This window comes from Hippocampus zosterae, chromosome 12, assembly GCF_025434085.1.
Source record: "Hippocampus zosterae strain Florida chromosome 12, ASM2543408v3, whole genome shotgun sequence".
Lineage (NCBI taxonomy): Eukaryota > Metazoa > Chordata > Actinopteri > Syngnathiformes > Syngnathidae > Hippocampus > Hippocampus zosterae.
The window spans coordinates 16,004,519-16,025,818 of NC_067462.1; positions in this window are offsets into that span (position 1 = coordinate 16,004,519).

Sequence of the window (21,300 nt, forward strand, 5' to 3'; positions counted from 1 at the left end):
AAATAAATTAAGATCTACTAAGCCACAGGTATCAAACTCAAGTCTCAGGGGCCAGATTCGGCCCTCCACATAATTTTATGTGGCCCACGAAAGCATATCATGGGTGTGAAATTGCATGACCCTTGCTAAATTCTGTACCGAAATGTCAAACATTGTCATAGAAAACGTTATAATTGACTGTTTTCAAAGGTAGTAATTCATGAATTTGTTGTGTACAAGTAATAATGCAATGAGAGGATTAAACATTTTTGTGCTTTCACTGTCATAATGGCCCTCCAAAGTGGCCCGCGACAAAAATGAGTTTGACACCCTTGTACTAAGCCCTCATCAAGTCAGTCACTCCCCTGAAGATCAGACCTACTATAATACTAAAAGCATGACGGTACACTTCCATAGTTTTCAAAATGGATGAAAACAAATGCTTTTACGTGTTTTTACATTTTTTTTATTTTTAATAAAACCTACGGGGGCCGACTGGTTTGCGCATCAGCCTCGCAGTGCAGAGGTAGAGGGTTCAATTCCGGCTCTGGCCTTCCTGTGTGGAGTTTGCATGTTCTCCTCGTGTCTGTGTGGCTTTTCTTTGGGAACTCCAGTTTCCTCCCCAAATATAGCCACCATGAGAGAGAGACATGGCATGTAAGATGCTTGTTTCCTCATTTTCTTACAAATCAGCCATGGATAGTCAATACATCCATTCATCCATCCATCCATTTTCCGATCCGCTTATCTTCACAGGGGTCTGGAGCCTACCCCAGCTGTCTTCGGGCAGTGGGCGGGGGACACCCGGAACCGGTTGCCAGCCAATCGCAGGGCACACAGAGACAAACAACCATCCACACTCACACCTGCCATGTATGTTTTTTCGAATGTCGGAGGAAGCCGGAGAAAACCCACGCAGGCCCGGGGAGAACATGAAACTCCACACATGGAGGCCGGAGCTGCACTGTGAGGTCGACGTATGAACCGCTGGACCACAGGCCGCCCTGGATAGTCTATTCCTAGTGATATTTTCAGAGGTTGAAGTGGATAACGTAAAGATGTCCACATTGGGTGATTTCCCCCCAAAAATGGATACAATTGAAAACGCAAGCCAATATCATTTTCCTCATAAATCATATACATAACTTAGGTATGGCTTTTGCGTCTGTTCCCCTTTTGAGAACGTTCTAATCGAATCAATCACCGTGCAAGTAAACTTTTAAACGTCAATATACCAGTCTGGGGCGGCCCGGTAGCCAAGTGGTTAGCACGTCGGCTTCACAGTGCAGAGGTACTGGGTTCGATTCCAGCTCCGGCCTCCCTGTGTGGAGTTTGCATGTTCTCCCCGGGCCTGCGTGGGTTTTGTCCGGGTGCTCCGGTTTCCTCCCACATTCCAAAAACATGCGTGGCAGGCTGATTGAACACTCTAAATTGTCCCTAGGTGTGAGTGTGAGTGCGAATGGTTGTTTGTTTCTGTGTGCCCTGCGATTGGCTGGCAACCGATTCAGGGTGTCCCCCGCCTACTGCCCGGAGACGGCTGGGATGGGCTCCAGCACCCCCCGCGACCCTAGTGAGGATCAAGCGGTACGGAAGATGAATGAATGAATGAATGAATGAATGAATGAATATACCAGTCTGGTTGTGGCTGCTTTGTCACTATAAAAACATTGACAAAAGCTCACATGGGACACATCAAAAAGTCAAATTGACTGATTTGTAGTTTTTTTTCTTTGTGTCTTGCATCTGGCGCAGCACACACACGGAACACTTGCTTTATTGCTTTGCTGGCTCTACTCGAACCACGTTTTAATGAGTCACAGTCAGCAACTGATATGTCACGCAGATGTGTGTGTATCTTTGAAATAAATATCTAAAACCATAACAAAGAACAGATTAGTTTCAAATGACATTTACACCACCTACTCCTGCAACACAGGTGGCCTTAGATGTAAACTGTACTTCAACCACAAGACTAAACGTCCTAATCTTCAATGAATATCTTTTTGGCATTGTGAAGGAAAATACAAAAAAGTCCTAATCAAACGAATAATGGACAGCACTAATGTCAAATCTTCGGTCGGGTTAAGTTGCATAATAGGTTTGATTGCTTATGTTCTGGGAAAGTTCATGCTCCGTGCAGAGAATTCTCTTTTATTGCATGGGAGTGTCATTTTTCGAAGACAAGGCAGGGATAAAGATAGACTCCTACAAACATCTGCAAAATCTCAAATTTCGACCAAAGATTAAAAAATAAATAAATAAATAAATAAATAAAGGCAACTTTCGCTGACTCTTACCACATGTTTTTTGGTGTACTTGTAAGTGCGTTCCCGATGTGTTGTTTTGTCTTGAAAAGCTGTATGGAAATGTACTTTCTGAGGTTTTCACTAAACCCCAATTCAACTTGTTAGACAAAGTATAATTTGAAACAGAATGCACGATTAATCAGTACATATGTGTTATAAAAGGTCAAGTAAACTTAGCCAACCATTTTTTGAGTAATATATGCATAGTGTCCCACTCAGGTTCATAGTTAGACCGATAGCAACAATGTAAATGCTTTTGTTCGGCAATCTCCGGCGTGTGATGTCATTTAATACAGGGGTCCCTTACCGCCGGTCCGCGGACCGGTACCGGTCCGCAGGACATTTGGTGCTGAGAAAGAACTTGCCTTAATTCAGTTTTATTTATTTCCGAAGATGAAAGATGTTTCATTTTGAAAAATTACCAGATTCTCCGTTACACAAGTCTGTCACGCTTGACACACGTCAAGCCACACTTCTCCGTCACGTGACCGATTACGCTAAAAACAAAACGCCGCAGCTCGCAAAATGAGTAAAAAAAATGCTGGAGATCGCAAATGACCGTGGCCTTAAACGTTCGAGACAAATGAATTAGAGTTATTGCCGAATACTCTGAGATCGCCACAATAGCACTGTTGCTATTTCCGACATCCTACCTGTGTGGCGCCGGGGTTTTCTGCAGCAACGGCGACTAAACCAAAATTACGAAGTAGACTGTACATAAATCACACACTTGAGGTGTCATTGTCTTCTATTACCCCGAGATGGGACCGTCTGGTTGCAGAAAATCAAGCTTGGGGCTGTGGTGAGTTGTCATTGTCATGCACTTTGAATTTGCTTTATGATTTGGTATCATATTTTTCATTCATTCATCCATCTTCCAAACCGCTTTATCCTCACTTGGGTCGCGGGGGTGCTGGAGCCTATCCCAGCTGTCTTCGGGCAGTAGGCGGGGGACACCCTGAATTGGTTGCCGGCCAATCGTAGTTATCGTATTTTGAGGGCATTAAACATTACCATAGCGATCAGAGTGTTGCGGCCAGATTAGATACTCCTTGTGTTTATTATTATATTTCAAAAACACCAGTTTTCATGCAGCTCATACCATATTATTTTGTTGTATTATTTCCACCACACCTTAAATGCCGGTTCCTGAAAATATTGTCTGACATAAACCGGTCCGTGGTGCAAAAAAGGTTGGGGATCCCTGATTTAAAGAATGCCGAGTTGCCAGTCAGTCATTGCACTTGATGATTGCTCCTGTGACTTGCTCTTTGCTTTTGTTATCGAGTCATTCGGCGAAATGCCTCAGCACCGCCTGGCAATGTCATCAAGATGTTAATTTTCCAGGAAGTACGTAATTCATTTTCAGTATTCGCTTATACAAACCTTCCGTTCTGGAATTCAGTTACCTTAGCTTTTCACCCAAGTGGTAGTGGCAACACGAGACATGACATATTTGACGAGAACCCAACACCTGGTTTGGATTAGAAGTGGATGTTTTTACAGGAATTCCATGGGTCACGGGAATCCCCAACTGTAGCTGATCGACAAAATGGGAACAGTCCGGTTCCTAACAGGAGCAGTACCCAGGTCCGACTCTAGGCCCCGAGGGTAACCATCAAATCTAGCCTCCCAACCCTCCCTCTCCCGAACACATTTATCCATCCATCCATTTTTTGATATGCTTTATCATCACAAGAGTTGCGGCGGATGTGCTGGAGCCTTTCCGAGCTGTCTTCGGACAGTAGGTGGGGAACACCCTGAACCGGTTGCCAGCCAATCGCAGGGCACACAGAGACAAACAACCATTCGCGCTCACACTCACACCTCGGGACAATTTTGAGTGTTTAATTATCCTTCCATGCATGTTTTTGGAATGTGGGAAGAAACTGAAGTACCCGGAGAAAACCTACGCAGGCATGGGGAGACTATGCAAACTTCAAACAGGAAGGCCGGAGCCAGGATCGAACCCTGCACCGCTATACTGTGAGGTTGACACACAAACCTCTCGATCAACGCACACATTTATGCTTTTCATCAATTTTAATGAATAAGATAATCAACAAATCAAAATGTTCACAGACTACGCCTTGTATAAACCAGTAGTGCATTTTTTCAATTATTTCTATGAATAAAAAGTGTATTTTAATCGGCAGAAAACTTGGAAATGTCACGTTTTGTCAATGATAGCCAGGTGTTGTGCACCAGGGGGTCACAAAAAGAGGGCACAACAGAACGGGCGAGCGTTGTGCAAGGCGACCAAAAGTAAAACCAAGTCGTAGCGCTGGCATTCGGATCCTTTGGGTCACGGGGTCGCTAGCGAGCGCGCCAGTGCCGCCCACTTCCACATCTGGTGCACCCACTCACGAGTGACGGCAAGGGCTCGCCAGGGTAGTTCTCCCCATCTGCTGTCACCATAGTTGGAAAAAGCACTCTTGATAGGGTGCTTCGCCTGGCACTGCTACTAATCTGACAGCATGACTGCTTTTGTGACAATAAACATTGTTAAATGAAGATCTCCCCGACAGCGTCAATCAAGATTGAGTAATATTGGATTTCTTTAGCTTGTGCCATGGTAACAAAGAGTTGTTTTGGGAGGTGGGTCGGGGGTGGCTGTTTGAAGCTTTGGTTTCTGAGCCAAAACACACAGACATAATCCCAATCAGAGCCAAACGAAGCTTTCCCAAGTGTTCTGACTCAGACTAGTGTGACGCTGTAAGAACAATGCCATTCTAGAGTAGAAACACAAACTGTTCACGCTGTCCTGCTGTTGACATTTCACAGGGACAGTCATGGTGTCATCGCACAACTTTCTCACACCAGTAATTAAATAAGAGCCCACCGATGATGTCAACAGACGCGTGTTATGCAATGAGTTGATAGTGGAGGATCTGCCTGTTCCCACTCATAGTTGCCACTCTGGGTGGTCCTTGCTGCCAATCTCGTCTCCTGTCTATACAGGGAAAGACCGCAAATGCATCATAGGGTAAATACAGTGGAAACATTTTTTAATGAAGAGCAATTGAGTTTTGTTTAGTTTTTTTGCTGTTGTTGTTGCTGTTGCTGTTGAGCAACCTCTAACTGGGTCCCAAAGAGGCACCTAAAACAGCAGCGACGTGGGTACCTGCAGACCCAGTTGACTTGGAACTGTTCGTAGCCCGAAGGGACACCAAACATCGCTTGGAGGTCATTTCCTAATTGGACTGTTGTTGCTATTGTTTGGTGGGAGGGGTTGGGCAATTTCCGCTGCTCTTAATGAAGACATTTTGAAAAAAACAAAACTAGAAGAGCAATAGAAGGGACATATTTGAACATGGTTATTGTGTCTTGAAGCAAATGAGGCAAAACTGGGTTCATATGGCTGCAGTCAGCAGCTATAATTCATTCTTGAAGTGGGGAATGACATGACAACATCGAGGGGAAGTTGAGCAGACAATGGCAATGGCAGCATTATTTTGTGCAGCATCAGATGAAAACAGGAATTCTGAACCCTCCGAGATATTTTCCATTCCCAATTCATTTAGATGTCTCTCCAAGACATCAAAAATGAAGAAGACATTTTCCTTGAAGGACTCTGTTGTTGATAGGAGACATTGTAAATGTAGTATAAAATAATATGGATATTGTCAATCATAAAAATTATTCATATAAAAATTAGATAGTGAGGAGCTGCTCAACTCTTGCTCACGTTCCAACTAACTTCGACAAAAACAAAACTGACATTTGTGCATCAACACAATCAGAAAAGCTTTGCATTGATATCTTACATTGAAAACAACACATTCATTCTGGGTTTGACCTGCATGCATCAATGAAACTCACTTTTGCCAAAATTTCACTTGTATGGCACTTAGGGCACCATATGGTGTATAATCTGTGCTATAAAAATGCCTTTCATTGACCATTTTATGTCAACCATATGCTAAAAACATCACATTCACGATCCAAGGTTGTCAGGGATTTGTTTAAGACAAAGTACCGGAATAGCGATTTGACCTTGTCTTGAGGGTGCGGAGGGTCTTCCCTCATCAGGGGACTGTTGTGGCGGCCGGTGACACTTGCTATGAACATGTTTTTCGACATTTAAAAAGTGGTGATCCGAGGTATTCACTGTATAGTGACGATATGTAAATTAGGCAGATGACAAAATTATCTTGAATCATCAAGACAGTCAGCAGTCATGTGGACAGTCAGCAGAATTCTCACTCAATAGCCAAACTTCACCTTAGGATTCCTCCCTGGAGCTTGAAAACACTGTCGGGCAACTTAGTCTCTGAGGTGAAGGTTCAAGCCCAACATCTGGTAACAGACTCTAGATTTTTATTAGGGTCTAAAAAAAATGTCAGAAAACATCACCAATTCATGACCGGGCTATTTGCAGCTAGTTTTCGCAATGACCATAATTGAGGGTTAGACTATTGGGCCACGAAGCGGGTCATGTTTCTAGCTGGAAAAGGTTTTGAAGACATCTGCATCATTGGGAAGAGGAGAGGCAGCCAGCCACACAGATGGTTTGGCAAATGAGTGCCATGAGCGCTTTTCAATGGCGGGCCTGTGCTTTGTAGGCTCACAGATGGATCCGAGCAGGCTGAAAAAGCTTCTCGCTGTGGCTTGTCTGATCCATAAATGGCACAGATGGCCATGTGAGCAACTGCTTACATTTGGGCTCGCTATAGGGGCGACAATGTTGTCAGTCTCTTATAAGGGCCTCTCAGATGGGAATGTACAGATATTTTTGCATGCAATACCATGCAAAAGTCTGAAATGCTCTTAACTTTTACAGAACCCAGTGAGGCATGATATTGTTACGCTTGTGTCCGCACAGTCAAAACAGAAAATTAGATGACGTCTGTGGAAAACATGATCAGAGAGCGATGAATGCTTTCGACGCGTCACTACAAAAGAAGTGACTGTAAGGTGTTTCACTGCACATTCCTGTCTCAGCATTGCCATATACGCATACAGAGAGGGACATACCCCTGTCGGCAGATGAATAGATAAGTAAAGCTAGCCCCCATGAGTGTTCATCATATGCATTAATGGTAGCACAGCGCTAACATGCTGTGAGGGGCCAATTACAAAACAAAAGCCAACCAAACACACATGGACACCATTGCCTTATTGGGCTTTTTTTAAATTGGGAAATGTTATATCATTGATCAAAAAGGGGTTATATCAGGGCAGTCAGAACAATAAGAAAAACACACCGCACACCACATAATGATTAGACAGGATAATCTTTGACAGCAATGATTCTGAACCTGGGTTTCATCAAATCACAGGGGTTCCTTGAGTCAGTCGAAGGGGTCCGGCAGACTAGACTGTTACAAATTTGATATGAGAACGGCAAATGGCTATTGTTTTTTTTTTTAACATTTTGTTGGTTTTGTTCTTTGAACACAGTGCATTTGTGTGCATCTGACGCATGGTTCAATTTGTGCACTTTGAAAAGAAATACCTCTTTCATACTTGAAAATATGGATTATTTTTCCATTCACGACAGGTTCGACACATCAGAAACTTCTTGGGGGTCGGTACAACAAGTTTTAAAACAATAGATTTAGAAACATCTATTCATCTGGCCTTTGCTAACTTGGAATGGGAAGGGGGAAACCTGCGTGCCCCACTTTTGTAGAACCTTACTGATCCACTGATTCTCGGTTTCTGAATCACCTCTGTCTTTTCGGCGTCCATCAGCTAAATTTAATCTGCAGAACCAACACAACCTGCACCGCGTGCTAAAGCTACACAAACAAACAAACAAACTTGTACAGACTGTATACTCTACTCACACCGTTGCTGTATGTGTTGAAAACAAACACACAGCTAAACTTAGGCAAAAGCCTATTTCTCCATTGTGAAGTAGGCTTGCATCCAAACAGCTCTCTCGCTCTCTCACAGTGCTTTTCCAAGACGTCTGGAAGTTTGGAGAGAGCCAAGGAATTTGGGGTGGACTGTTTGTATCATCAATAGTCAGTCTTGAACCTGGAAAGCATGCAGTTTATGCACAAAATGGCACAAGACTGAGGTATCCATCTATTCTTCGAATGTTTTCTTTTCCCTTTACCAGAAAAATGTCATGTGAAGAGCAGATTTCCTGCTTACATGCCAGGAACTGACATTGTGGTTCCACACAGCAGTTTTCGACCCCCAGCTGAGTGAGTGTTGAATCACTTGTTTTACCCAACTGAGGCATGCTTCCAACACCACAAAATACTTTTTGTCAGGGGTTAAAAACTAAAGTGGGAACAACATTCATCAAAAGTTACACGAAAATAATTTAGAAACCATCCGTCCATTTTCAACTGCTTTTCCGGTCAGGTCGTGGGCCCAACAGCTTTAGCCCAGACGTCCCTCTCCCCAGCCACTTGTTGCAGCTCTTTCCGGGGAATCCCGAGACGTTCCCAGGCCAACTCGGGGAGATAGTCTCTCCAGCGTGTCCTGGGTCGTCCCCGGGGCCTCCTGCCGGTGGGACAGGCCTGGAACACATCAAGAAGGCATCCAGGAGGCATGCTAATCAGATGCCTGAGCCACCACCTCTGGCTCCTCTCGATGTGGAGTAGAAGCGGCTCGACTCTTAGCCCCTCCCGGATGGGCGAGCTTCTCACCTTATCTCGAAGGGAGAGCCCGGACACCCTGCAGAAAAATATTCATTTCGGCTGCTTGTATCCAGGATCTCGTTCTTTCGGTCACGACCCATAGCTTGTGGCCATAGGTGAGAGTTGGAACGTAGGTGAGATTTCGAACGTAGATCGACCGGTAAATAGAGAGCTTCGCCTTTTGGCCCAGCTTCTTCTTCACCACAACAGACCCAAAGTCCACATTACAGCAGTTGCTGCACTGATCCGTCGGCCGATCTCTCACTCCCTCCAGCCCTCACTTGTGAACAAGACCACAAGATACTTAAAATCCTCCACTTGAGGCAAGATAACCTCCCTAACCCGGAGAGGGCACTCCGCCCTTTTCCGATTGAGGACCATTGTTTCAGATTTCAAGGTGCTGAATTTATTCCAAACCGCTTCACACTCAGCGGCCAAACGCTCCAGTGAGAATTGGAGAGCCCAGCTTGAAGGAGCCACCAGTACCGCATCATCTGCAAAAAGCAGAGATGCAATACTGAGGCCACCAAACCAGACCTCCTCAATGCCTTGGCTACGCCTAGAAATTCTGCCCATAGAGGTTATGAACAGAATCGGCGACAAAGGGCAGCCTTCACTGCAACCGTCACTGCAAACCAAACTCTGACATCAATGGTATATGGACCGAACACCCCGTATCAGGGGGCTCGGTACCCCATACTCCCGAAGCACCCCCCACAGAACTCCCTGAGGGACACGGTCAAATGCCTTTCCAAGTCCACAAAGCACATGTAGACTGGTTGGGCGAGTTCCCTTGTACCCTAGAGGACCCTGAAGGGTGTAGAGCTGAGGGGCCAAAGGGGTCGGTGCAATGTGAGCTCAGTGCCAGCCAAAACCTTTCTTAAAGATTTTGAGAAAAATATGCCTCAAAAGTCTCACACAAATATTCAAGAATGGACTTCCTTGAGTAAATTCACATAACCTATGCTGGTTGTACCCAAGTACTGCATATCTTTTTTACCTCAGTTGCTTCCAAGACACAATTCATCCATTCAGATTCAGATTTGGAAAACGTTATTTATCCCCGTGGGGCAATTAGCCATGAGCAGTTTCACACAACTGATCAAAGTATGATGATCTTCGACACAATCCTCAAAATAGTCCAAGGATCAAGAATTGTAGCCACTCCTTGCACCGTATTTCTTCTCTTGTTGATTTCGGCTAATTTGAGAGCTCTGCTTCGTGCAAGTGAGTCATCCCTCATCCTACCCCACATACTGGTGGCTTCATGGCAAGTAAGCATTTCATTACCATGATGACTAGGAATAGACCTATCGGTGGCTGCATTTAGCAATCCCATACAATAGAACTATGCATACTGCATAACAAAAAACTGAGATGGTTGTTTCATTTCAAACTCGATGGATGAACGGGCATTGCAGAGATGCTCATGTTCATTTTAGAAGTACATTTTCCACATTATGTCACCTTGAAACGATGGAACAAATATAAGAGCTGTCTCAAACAACCTATTAACATATAAAATATCTGACTTGCCTGATAAATTGAATTATTGTGCTTGGAATTTGATTCGGCGTGCCACATACTCATTGGCCTACGTTACATTGGACAGTTGAACCTCAGGCCGGGGGTGTACAGATGGCATCTATACAATGCTGCCATCTACTGGCCAACATTGGTAACTAGCACTTTAGCCATACTGGCTGATGTTGCCCTTTATGGACTTGGATGTTTTTGTTTGGTCGTGTTTTGCTCAGTCTTCTCCCTTTTCGTGGTCAAACTGTCACTTGAGAATTCTTGCTAAACGTTGCATCGACCTGACCAAAAGAGGGCGCTATTACATAATTTTCTTTCCATCGTGACCTCAAGTAACCCCGTTTGCGGGGAGCGACAAGCTGAAGTATATTAAATATTTAAGATAATGTTCTGATGTTACTTAAGCTGTGGATAATGATAATAAATGGATATTTAATCATGAGAACCGCTGAGATTGTAAAATATTTAAGCTAAACAATCTAACTATTGATCTATCTATCTGTCCACTCCACTCATCAATACATTTTACTTGAAGCGCTTTTAAGGCATGATCATAACTCATACACTCTATGAATAAATCAGCACTGTAATTTACAAGCGAGTGAAGAGGATAACAAGGGTCATGTATTTGTTTTTTGCTTTTTTTTAAAAAACGGATCTGGAGTATGATAGGTATGAGGAGGGTTTAATTGAAATTGATAGCCATGTTATCTATATCCTTTTTTTTTCCTTCCAAAAATGCTTTGACAAGATGAAACATGCCGTGATTCCCTTCAAGCCATGAAGATTATGTTTTATGACTTGGAGTTATGCACATGCCTTCCATTGTGCAAGTGTTCTCAGAGGGCTTCAGGACGACATTGTGAATGGCGCTCATGAGGGCTACAAGCCATCCGTGGTGTCAGTTCAAGATTTATCTCCGATGCATTCCCTGGCTTTCCTCTCCCTGTTTTTTTCCTGAGGGGGCCTGTTGTCAACTTTGACCCGCACAAAGAGCTTGTTATAAATGCCTGTTTAATCCCCGTGTCTATGTTTGCCAGTGTACTGCGGGAAGATTAAAAAAAAAACTGGGGTGGGGGGGGGGGGGGTTGTTCTGCTTGTTCCAAGCCTCCAGGAGCTCCAAGTGTGCCCTGAATGAAGACAGATGATCCAGGGTGGTCTGACACTCTGACCCATCTGCCTGTCTCCTCACCTCAAAACCACGATGTTCACCTCAGCGTGGAATGCAAAGGAATGCTCTCGGGTTCTCATGAATAACGAGTCAGGATAGGAACAAACTCGTCCCATGGAGAGGGCGCGGGAAGGTGCATGTGGCGTCGAGCTTTGAAAACAATACTTTTGACAGCTCATTCTAGCGCCGAAAGATGGCTGACTTTAATGTCCCTCAGATGCAAATGATTCATTCTGGGGTAAATTATGTTTTGTTTTAATGTGAAGAACAGCAGTTCTTTCATTGTTGACATTCATTCTCTAATCCATCAATTGCATTTTTCCTTTTTGTTTTTTCAAACATTGTATTTAAACATTTGACATATGTACTGTATATGAACTAAGTATTTTAAAAGGTGGGACAGTGGACATTGATTTGGCTATTGATAACTTCAAAATAAAGGTCAGGGCTTGCACGTAAAGCACATCTTGATTGTTTCATTTCAAATGCACGTTGGTGTTGTACAGAGCTGGAATGCGGATTCTTGTGTCATTGTCCAAAATAGACCTGATTGTCTCTCTTTAATTTTTATTACAGTATATACAGTATATGCGTGCACACCGACATGGTCGTGAGGGTTTCGTAAAACTAATCTGTGTCTAAACTAGCCTGACAGGCTCTTTGTTGTGAATGGAGATGAGATGACGCAGATAAGATCCGCCATCAGTGCCAATGCTGTCCTGTGACTTTTACTGTGGAGGCAAGGAATGTGGAGTGCTGCTACGGCTCAGCTGCCTCCGAGGCATAATAACTCGAGCCCACTCTCCATCTTCACCAGACGGACACTTGTTAATCCACATAAAGGTTTCCTGAGGAATTGGAGTTGTTCACGATGATGAAGCCTTCATGAACTGCAGGCAGGCACCTTAGGTCAGAGGTCAGGCTACCGACTTGGCCCCTGCTCCGCCCCAGGCTCTCCACAGGTGGAACCCTTCCCACTCAGCGTACTTCAGAGCGTATCATGACCCCAACACAGCCATTCAACAGCGTGTGGGGTGCACACACGAGGTGCATGAAGGATGACACCCCCACACCACCGAAGACACCGCTCCTCACCCAATTTACCTGATGTTCTCTTCCAAAGAAAGTAGGTATATGCCTACACATACATTCAAATCTTGTCAAATCAATGACACACTCTTTAATGCCCGTGTTATTTTAACTGCCACATGTTAAAAAAAAAACTGTATAAAATGAAATAAACCACTTATGTGAGATAGAGCTGTAATATATTCATTCATTCATTTTCCAATACCCTTATCCTCACAAGGGTCGTGGGGGTGCTGGAGCCGGTTGCCAGTCAATCTCGGGGCAAACAGAGACGAACAACCATCCGCGCTCACACTCACACCTAGAGACAATTTAGAGTGCTCAAACAGCCTGCCATGCATGTTTTTGGAATGTGGGAGGAAACCGGAGTACCCGGAGAAAACCCATGCAGGCCCGGGGAGAACATGCAAACTCCGCAAAGGGAGGCCGGAGCTGGAATTGAATCCAGTACATCTGCACTATGAGGTCGATGTGATGACCACTGGACCGCCGGGCTTGGAGAAGTTTAAAGGTTAAATTCCAAAGACATTTCAGAGTCTGTTAAAATTCATATTAGCATTGATTATATATGTTTTGTAATACATAAATATGTCATTTCCTGCAAATTCTCAAACAAGAGTTTGATTAAAAAATAGGTTTTAATTCCTCATTCCGCTTGTTTCCAACTCTACTGGAAGCTTAAAGCAGTGTGCGTTGTCGTTCCTCTTGCCACCGAAGTGAGGTTGTCGTAGCCGACCAGCACACTACACCAGAAAGAGACTGTCCAATTTCCATGCACGATACAACACCGTACATTCAATGACGAATGTTGCCCGAGGAAAAGACTTTTTACACAGAGAAGTCGACAGTTGCGGGCGTTGTCAAACAGCTTGAGAGACATGAACAGCCGATCGTGCTGTCCGTGTGGGATTCATACATGAAATGTTTACAATGCCTGCATGAAAATTGTAAATGTGTATCAAATGCACAGTAAAAATAATGATAGCACTAAATAATGAATGTGGGTGTTTAGAACAGATCATGTGGAAAGGCTTTACCACAGGAGTCCCCAAACTTTTTCCTGTGAGGGCCACATAACTTTTCCCTCCTCTGATGGGGGGCCGGTGTCAGTTTGTAACATCAACGATCGTAGGGGAGCTTAAAAAAATTATTGTTTCCCAGAAAGCCACACATAACCAAATAACCCTTTCCAGGTTCTTTACGGAAAAAAAAGTCAGGAAACAAATAATAACACTATTAATGAAATAAATAATAACTAAATAACCCTCTCTCAGTTCTTCACAGAAAAAAAAACGGGAAATAAATAATAACTAAATAACTCTCTCTCTTTGTAGCCCCTTGAAATCCACAAAAAAAAAAGAGTTCTGCCATCTACGAGAACGCCACCTATCTTGTCTTGTTTATGTCTGCTACCGTGTTGTTCACGTGTTCTACTAATTGATCTGAGACACAACTAAAACACTGAAACATTCTATGGTGTGTAAATAACTTTGTGACCTTGATTTCAACCCTATTTGCGTCATGGGTCATTTTGCCCCGAAGACCACCTTTGTACTTTTTTTTGTACAGCTTCCATGGAAATGTGAATAAAAACAACATTTACATTTTTCTGCAGTTGGGGACAATCTAGGAAAAGTCCTAAAATTTCAAGTTAAAAAAATTATCATTTAGGGCTTTTTTGGGGCGTTTTTAACACAGTGACGGGTCATTTTCACCCGAGGACAACAGGAGGGTTAGAGGGCCGGGTCAAATGTGCCCGCGGGCCGGATAGGGCCCGCGGGCCGTAGTATGGGGACCCCTGCTTTACCATGTCAGGCAGCTTGCCTTGTAGGCAGAGTGAGAACATAATACACTCTGTGCATTTTTTTTTCCCCAACGGGTCAATTGATAATCACCATTCTTAGGTGTGGTAGGAGCATGCCAATAACTCATCACCCCTTCTGGAATGCATGATGACAACCGGGGTTTTTTTCTTGCTGCCGCTGGGTGTTGAAGTGGCGTTTGCCGAAGGGAAACTCATTGGCACGGGAGCCGGGTTCAGCCAGGGTCGAACTGCACTGTGTGTACATGATGCTCTTTGTGAAATGTTAGCTGGAGCACGGCGGATCAAAATGATCAGCACAGAGCAAGGAGTACTTGCTTGCCGACCACACTTGACCACGCTTTCGTACCTGACGATTGATTTTTCCGATCCACTGGTCACGTATTTCTTTCTTCTTTGGAGGAATTGTTGCCACTCCCTTCACCATTAGTCCAACCAACTGCCACACAATGAATGAACCATTAAGTGCTAAAGCACGTGGAGAGAATTGTTTGGCTTCCGTGATGTTGCAGTTTCGGAAAGACCCGAAGACGAGAGGAAGAGAGATTCAAGGCACGGATGAAGCCTCCTGAATTGTATTTAGTGATTAAACTGCCGCCTACCAATGATCCACTCACGTTTTAATGACAGTTATGCACTGTAAAAGGATTCTACAAGTCTCAAGAAAAAGTTTTCATTATTTGGTCTCTGAACTTGAAGGAATGCCCACCTCGGTTCCGTCTGTGGCCGTAAACCAGCAACAGACTGTAGGCAATCTGGCCGTCCTTCCCGAACCTACAGTTGTGGTATTTTTAAGTAAGACCCCAAAGTCCCTGAACTGCTTCCTGGGGGTTTGCAACTTTGTGGTGTTCTACAGCGATGGGTCTAAAGGAGTAGTCAAATTTCAGAAAATTCTCTGTCATGACAATAAAGATGATTCCTCTTCAAACACAAATTCATCCTTTGATTCTTGATTAAATTAGGTGTAGTGAATTACTTCAGGGCAGCCCGGTATTCCAGTGGTTAGCACGTCGGCTTCACAGTGCAGAGGTACGGGGTTCGATTCCAGCTCCGGCCTCCCTGTGTGGAGTTTGCATGTTCTCCCCGGGCCTGCGTGGGGTTTTCTCCGGGTGCTCCGGTTTCCTCCCACATTCCAAAAACATGTGTAGCAGGCTGATTGAACACTCTAAATTGTCCCTAGGTGTGAGTGTGAGTGCAAACGGTTGTTCGTTTCTGTGTGACCTGCGTTTGGCTGGCAACCGATTCAGGGTGTCCCCCGCCTACTGCCCGAAGACAGCTGGGATAGGCTCCAGCACCCCCCGCGACCCTAGTGAGGATCAAGCGGCTCGGAAGATGAATGAATGAATGAATTACTTCCCATTTTGACCACTCTACGTCTAATATTCCTTCGTCACATAATAAGGCGTGTTTTTCTCAACATTTCAAAGTTTTCAGATGTCTAAGAGTATCTCTACTTCTACCCTTCTTGCCTCCCCCCGTGTTTCGCTCCCATCTCGCTTTCCCCATGTAGCATGCGGAATATCAGCCCCATCCACCTAAAGTGTCACTTAAGAATGTTCCATCATTTAAACAGGGGGAGAATGCTCCGCTAATATATAACCAATTACACTGGTCACATTTCCTGTGTCTTCTTTGAGCTCTCTGCGGGCTCAAAGTGCCAATCAGGCTTGGAATGCCAGAACATGGCTCTTATTTGCCAGGGGTCAGCGCACCAGTAACCTCACATTCTAAAGGACCATTGTTCCCAGGGCCAGAAAACTGGGTGACACACACACACACACACACGCACACGCACACAACACACACACACAAACTGCGGTCCCCAGAGACCCCACATCAAGGGCCCGCCATGTTTAAACAGCATCCGTCTGCACAACCACCCGCCATGAGAGGGAGTAAACAAGGTGTGTGTGCGCGCGCGCTTATATCTGCAAAAAATAAAAGGCTACGTTTAGGACTTGTTTAGACAGGTATCGGGCTCATTTTCGAAATCCTATTTTTGACCTCACATGACACATATGCTCATTTTTTAATTTCGTTTTTATCGGTTTAGCATTCGATCACATTTTTCGACTTGTGATGGCAATTACAGTATCTTCAAGTAAGGGTAAGAAATAAATGGCTGTGACATGTGTGGTATAAGCATATCACCAGAGCCATCAGCACACCTCACTCGAGCTCATACCCTCCAAAATCAAAGGATTGACAGGTTTTCGTGGAGACGTAGTGTTAAGAGAAGTAGAAGAGCATGAGAAGATATAAACTATCCGCCTTGAGAAATCAGATTCATATCAGGCAAAAAATAATTAAAACCACTGTTGGCCTGTGATTGTGTGTACCAAGTCTCTCGTCCATGCATTGGAAAAAAAATGTAGTCATGACAGTAGCATATTTTTCATTGCGTACTTTAGGTTCAAGGAGGACTCCCACTTATGTTTCGACTCTTCCACATGATGGCAATGGCGGAAGGATCTAACATTGGAGAAGTATAAAGTGCTGTGCTACTATGGTCTTGACCACGGGTGCCCAAACTTTTTGGACCGAAGATCACCTTTTCGATCAACTACCTTCCTGGGATCTACCCTTCCCGGCACGCGCACGCACACACACACACACACACACACACGCACACACGCACACACGCACACACGCACACACGCACACACGCACACACGCACACACGCACACACACATACACACATACACACATACACACACACACACACACGCGCACACACGCACACACGCACACACACATACACACACACACACACACACACACACACACACACACACACACACATGCACGCCATGATGAGAAACAGCCTGAAACTGAGGCATGCGAGGCACTGAAACTGAAACTGAGGCACTTTTGCAGCCTGTTATCTATTGTAGCTCACACGTACCATTTTAAAGTGCTTCCCTGGGCCCTCCAAGTTTCCTATTCTTTGCCCGTGCCCTCGGTGAATTGTACACGAAGCAAACTCTGAATGAGAATAATAATGAGGATAAAAGATAGAGCGCAACAGCTCTTATTACAAGCTGCAATTGCAGACTGCTGAGCGCACACAACTTCCGGTGACGTAATCACACGCCACCGTAAATTCAATATTTACCTGCTTTATTTTATTTTATTTTTTAATTATTTTTTTGTGAAAATGAGACTGATAGGATGATTAGGGTGCAACATACATTAACACAAAAATATATATTACTAACATGTACAAAAACACATAAATGGTTGGGGTTTTTTTCTCCTCGACACTCCTCGGATCTACTTGGGATCTGTCTTAGACCTACCGGTAGATCAGGATTGACGTAATGGGCACCCCTGGTCTGGACTATCTAAACACAAATGAGTAATAACAAGGTGGAGGACAAGCCAGTACTAACACGGTGAGGTGTGGGGGCACAAGTGGGTACTAACGCGAGAGCCGGAGCAGCGCAGACTAACACGGAGGGTGGGGAGCAAGCAAGTACTAACACGGGAGGAGGGGGGCATGACATAACAGGACGAGGTTGGAGTCAACAGTGCCTTTGTGCAACCCGAATAAATAGTGGCGAAATGAATGAACCAAAACTAGTTATGGGGAGATTCTCGAACATACGAATGGATAAAGTGGAGAAACGAATGAATGGATGGCTGATGGATGCGGCGAAGAACTAATTTGGCCTCACCAATAGAACATGCGAGGGATTGGGGCTGACAAACTCAACAAACCAAGACAATGGTCACAACACAGCCAGCCCCGGGTACTGACTACAAACACAACACAGGACAAGAGGACAAAGAGGAGAAGTAGGAGGCAGAGGTAGAGGGAGGGAAAGGTAGAGTCATAGAACCTGAACAAAGAAGATAAAGACCATAAATCCAGAGAACATTTCCTGACCGATTGCCCTCCATTAGGGGCCATGGAGCCAGCCTGTGATTTTATTGAAACAGTTCTGTACATGGGTTGGATTCGTCACACAAGACGATTCTTCCAACGGCACCTTGTCAGTGAAGCCATCGCCTGTGATGTGGATGAAATCCTATGAACCTGATTCAGTCAGATGGAAAGATCATGATTAGAGTATTCTTCTTGTTAAAACCTGAGCGGTGTCCTTTATATCATCACTTTCGTACTGTGCCAAAGAATGTCATGTAAATAACTTCACGTTTTTGTTTAGCTTGCTAGTTAAGTGTTCGTCATTTACTTCAAAATGGCAAGTCACTGACCAGCGTGAAAAGCTCTTTTTTTTCAAATTTCTTCTTGCACTCAGGCTATAAAATACTCTTTAAGAAACTCCCATTCGGAGAAAGGCTTGCTGCCTTTTGCTAGCTTGAATGGTAGTAAATAACCAGTCTTCATGCTCGCTTCTTGGAAGGAAGTTGCTCGAATAAAGGTGTTTTCCTGAGCCTGCAAACTAGCCACCAACTTGTCAGCGGTAGCCGTACGTTCTTGTGTTGAAAGGTTGCTGGCATAATTAGCGTGCTTGGTGGAAAGGTGTTGGTTGATGTTCTATTCTTTTGAAACCGCAACAATTTCTTGGCAAATGAGGCAGACAGCCTTGCACTGGACATCAGTAAAAAAAAAAGTATAAACCAGTCATTACAAGTCAAAATGTAATGAATTGCAACCATTCACATCAAACCTGAAATCTGTACCAATCTTCAGTGGGCCAGATTAATAAAACTAACAGGCCGGATGTGGCCCGCGGGTCGTCGTTTGCCAACTTCTGCTCTATAATTATCTTTGTTGTCAGTACCATTGCTTTAAAACTGGCAATTTAAAAGTGGTGGGGAAAAATGGTTGTCGTTCCGCGAACAGCATGTACTTGTCTCAACTGGCCCAGGACACAAAAAAAGGTTAAGGACCCCTGTCTTAGCGTGTTCATACTCATAGGCCAATCTTACTTCTAAATCATGATTCGAAAATATTGGCTAAAGTATTGGCCCATCATTTTGAAGAGGTTTTTCTGGAGTTATATCCAGAATACCATACGTGATTTGCGAAAGAAGGACGTTCCTTTTTTTTTTCGTATTCGTTGATTTTCTTTGAATGTTTTGGACACTTCTTGTCAGTCTGACTCCGAATGCCTCCTCTCCTTGGATGCAGAGAAGGCATTCGATAGAGTGGAATAGAGCATTTTGTTTGATTAGATAAATCTGCATGGATTTATCTTTGGTAATCATTTATGCCATGGGTTAAGTCAGGCACATATTTGAAAAATTCACGGCACACTACTTGGCAAAACAATTGACGAAAAGTGGATGGACACGTGTGTGTGCAGCGCATGTGCAACAACCCAAAGATGGCCGCCACAGATCGATTTCATCTGATATGAGAGTCGTCATTTATGTTTCAAATTTGAGATGTGTGAGGTGAGAGGTTGTTAAAGAATGTTTTTAACATCGAGAATGGTTAACTTGTGCTTATAAAGTCTTTGTGTGATGTGAAATGTTCCTGTGCTTTTAATAAAGGTTTTAGCCTGAGTTTTGGCAAGAGTTTTGATCCTGCAAAGAATTCTCAAGCATTGAAGTTTATTTTTTTATTTTTCGCTTGGCTGGCTTGTGAAGTGAAAGTAGCTGATCCGAGGTTACTATGGCAACGACAAAAATACCATATTCTTCAGTCCAAGAAGGGGTGTTATCAGTGTTTGTTTGTTTGTTTGTTTTTTAGGTCTTTTTTTTTTAAATGGTTAGTTTTACTTATCTAAATTGTAACATATTGTGGCTTTAAGTTAAGATATTCATTTGATGATGCGGGAGTCCAAGGTTTTCATCACATCTCTGTATGCACTTTACTGTCCTTGCACAAAGAATAGCAGCTGGAAGAAGGTGTTCTTTAATGCATGGTGGCTCAGAATTGTATGAATGACCACTTGTCGCTGCAATTTTGTGTATGTTGTACAAAACACTGTTGTTGTGTGCCTGTGACTGGCAATGTTTGCCATTAGTTTTCTGTGATTTTAATTTGTGATTGCAGACAACAGAAAAGAGCCTTCATATACAGAACAAAACTAAAATGCAACGTTTGGTTCTATTCTACCATTTTTCTTGAGTTGAACTCAAAGAGCAAAGACTTTCTCTCTCTCTCTCTCTCTCTCTCTCTCTCTCTCTCTCTCTCTCTCTCTCTCTCTCTCTCTCTCTCGATATATATAAAATTCCTCGTCTCACCCCCCTTCGGGTGGTGTCTGTCCCTCATTCAGCTCGGGCCCTTTACCAGAGGCCAGGAAGCTTGAGGGTTCTGCGCAGTATCCTTGCTGTTCCCAGCACTGCACATTTCTGGAATGAGATGTCCGATGTTGTTCCCGGGATCTGTTGCAACCACTCATCTAGTTTGGGGAATTAAGAAATGAATTAAACATCACTTTTTTTCCCAGAAAAACTTAATAAATTTGTTAAATTCAAAATTTTAATCAACAAATAATGTTAGTCCATTTTAAAATCCACACAGGACAAGTATACAATACAATACAATACAATACAATACAATACAATACAATACAATACAATACAATACAATACAATACAATACAATACAATACAATACAATACAATACATGCTGATTTATATAGCGCTTTCACAACAGCGGCAGCTGTAACAAAGCGCTTTACAAAACAGTTAACATAAAGTAAAATAATAAACACAACACATAACATAAAACACGGACAGTCGTGCAGTCCTAACCACTTTTCAGTCACACGCTTTGTTGTTTGAAGCAGTTTGAGATGAAAGAGGAGAGAATCAAAGTGTCCTTTAACCAGTGGATCAGAGACGTCATGCTCAAAATGTGCACACGTCGGCTACAAGC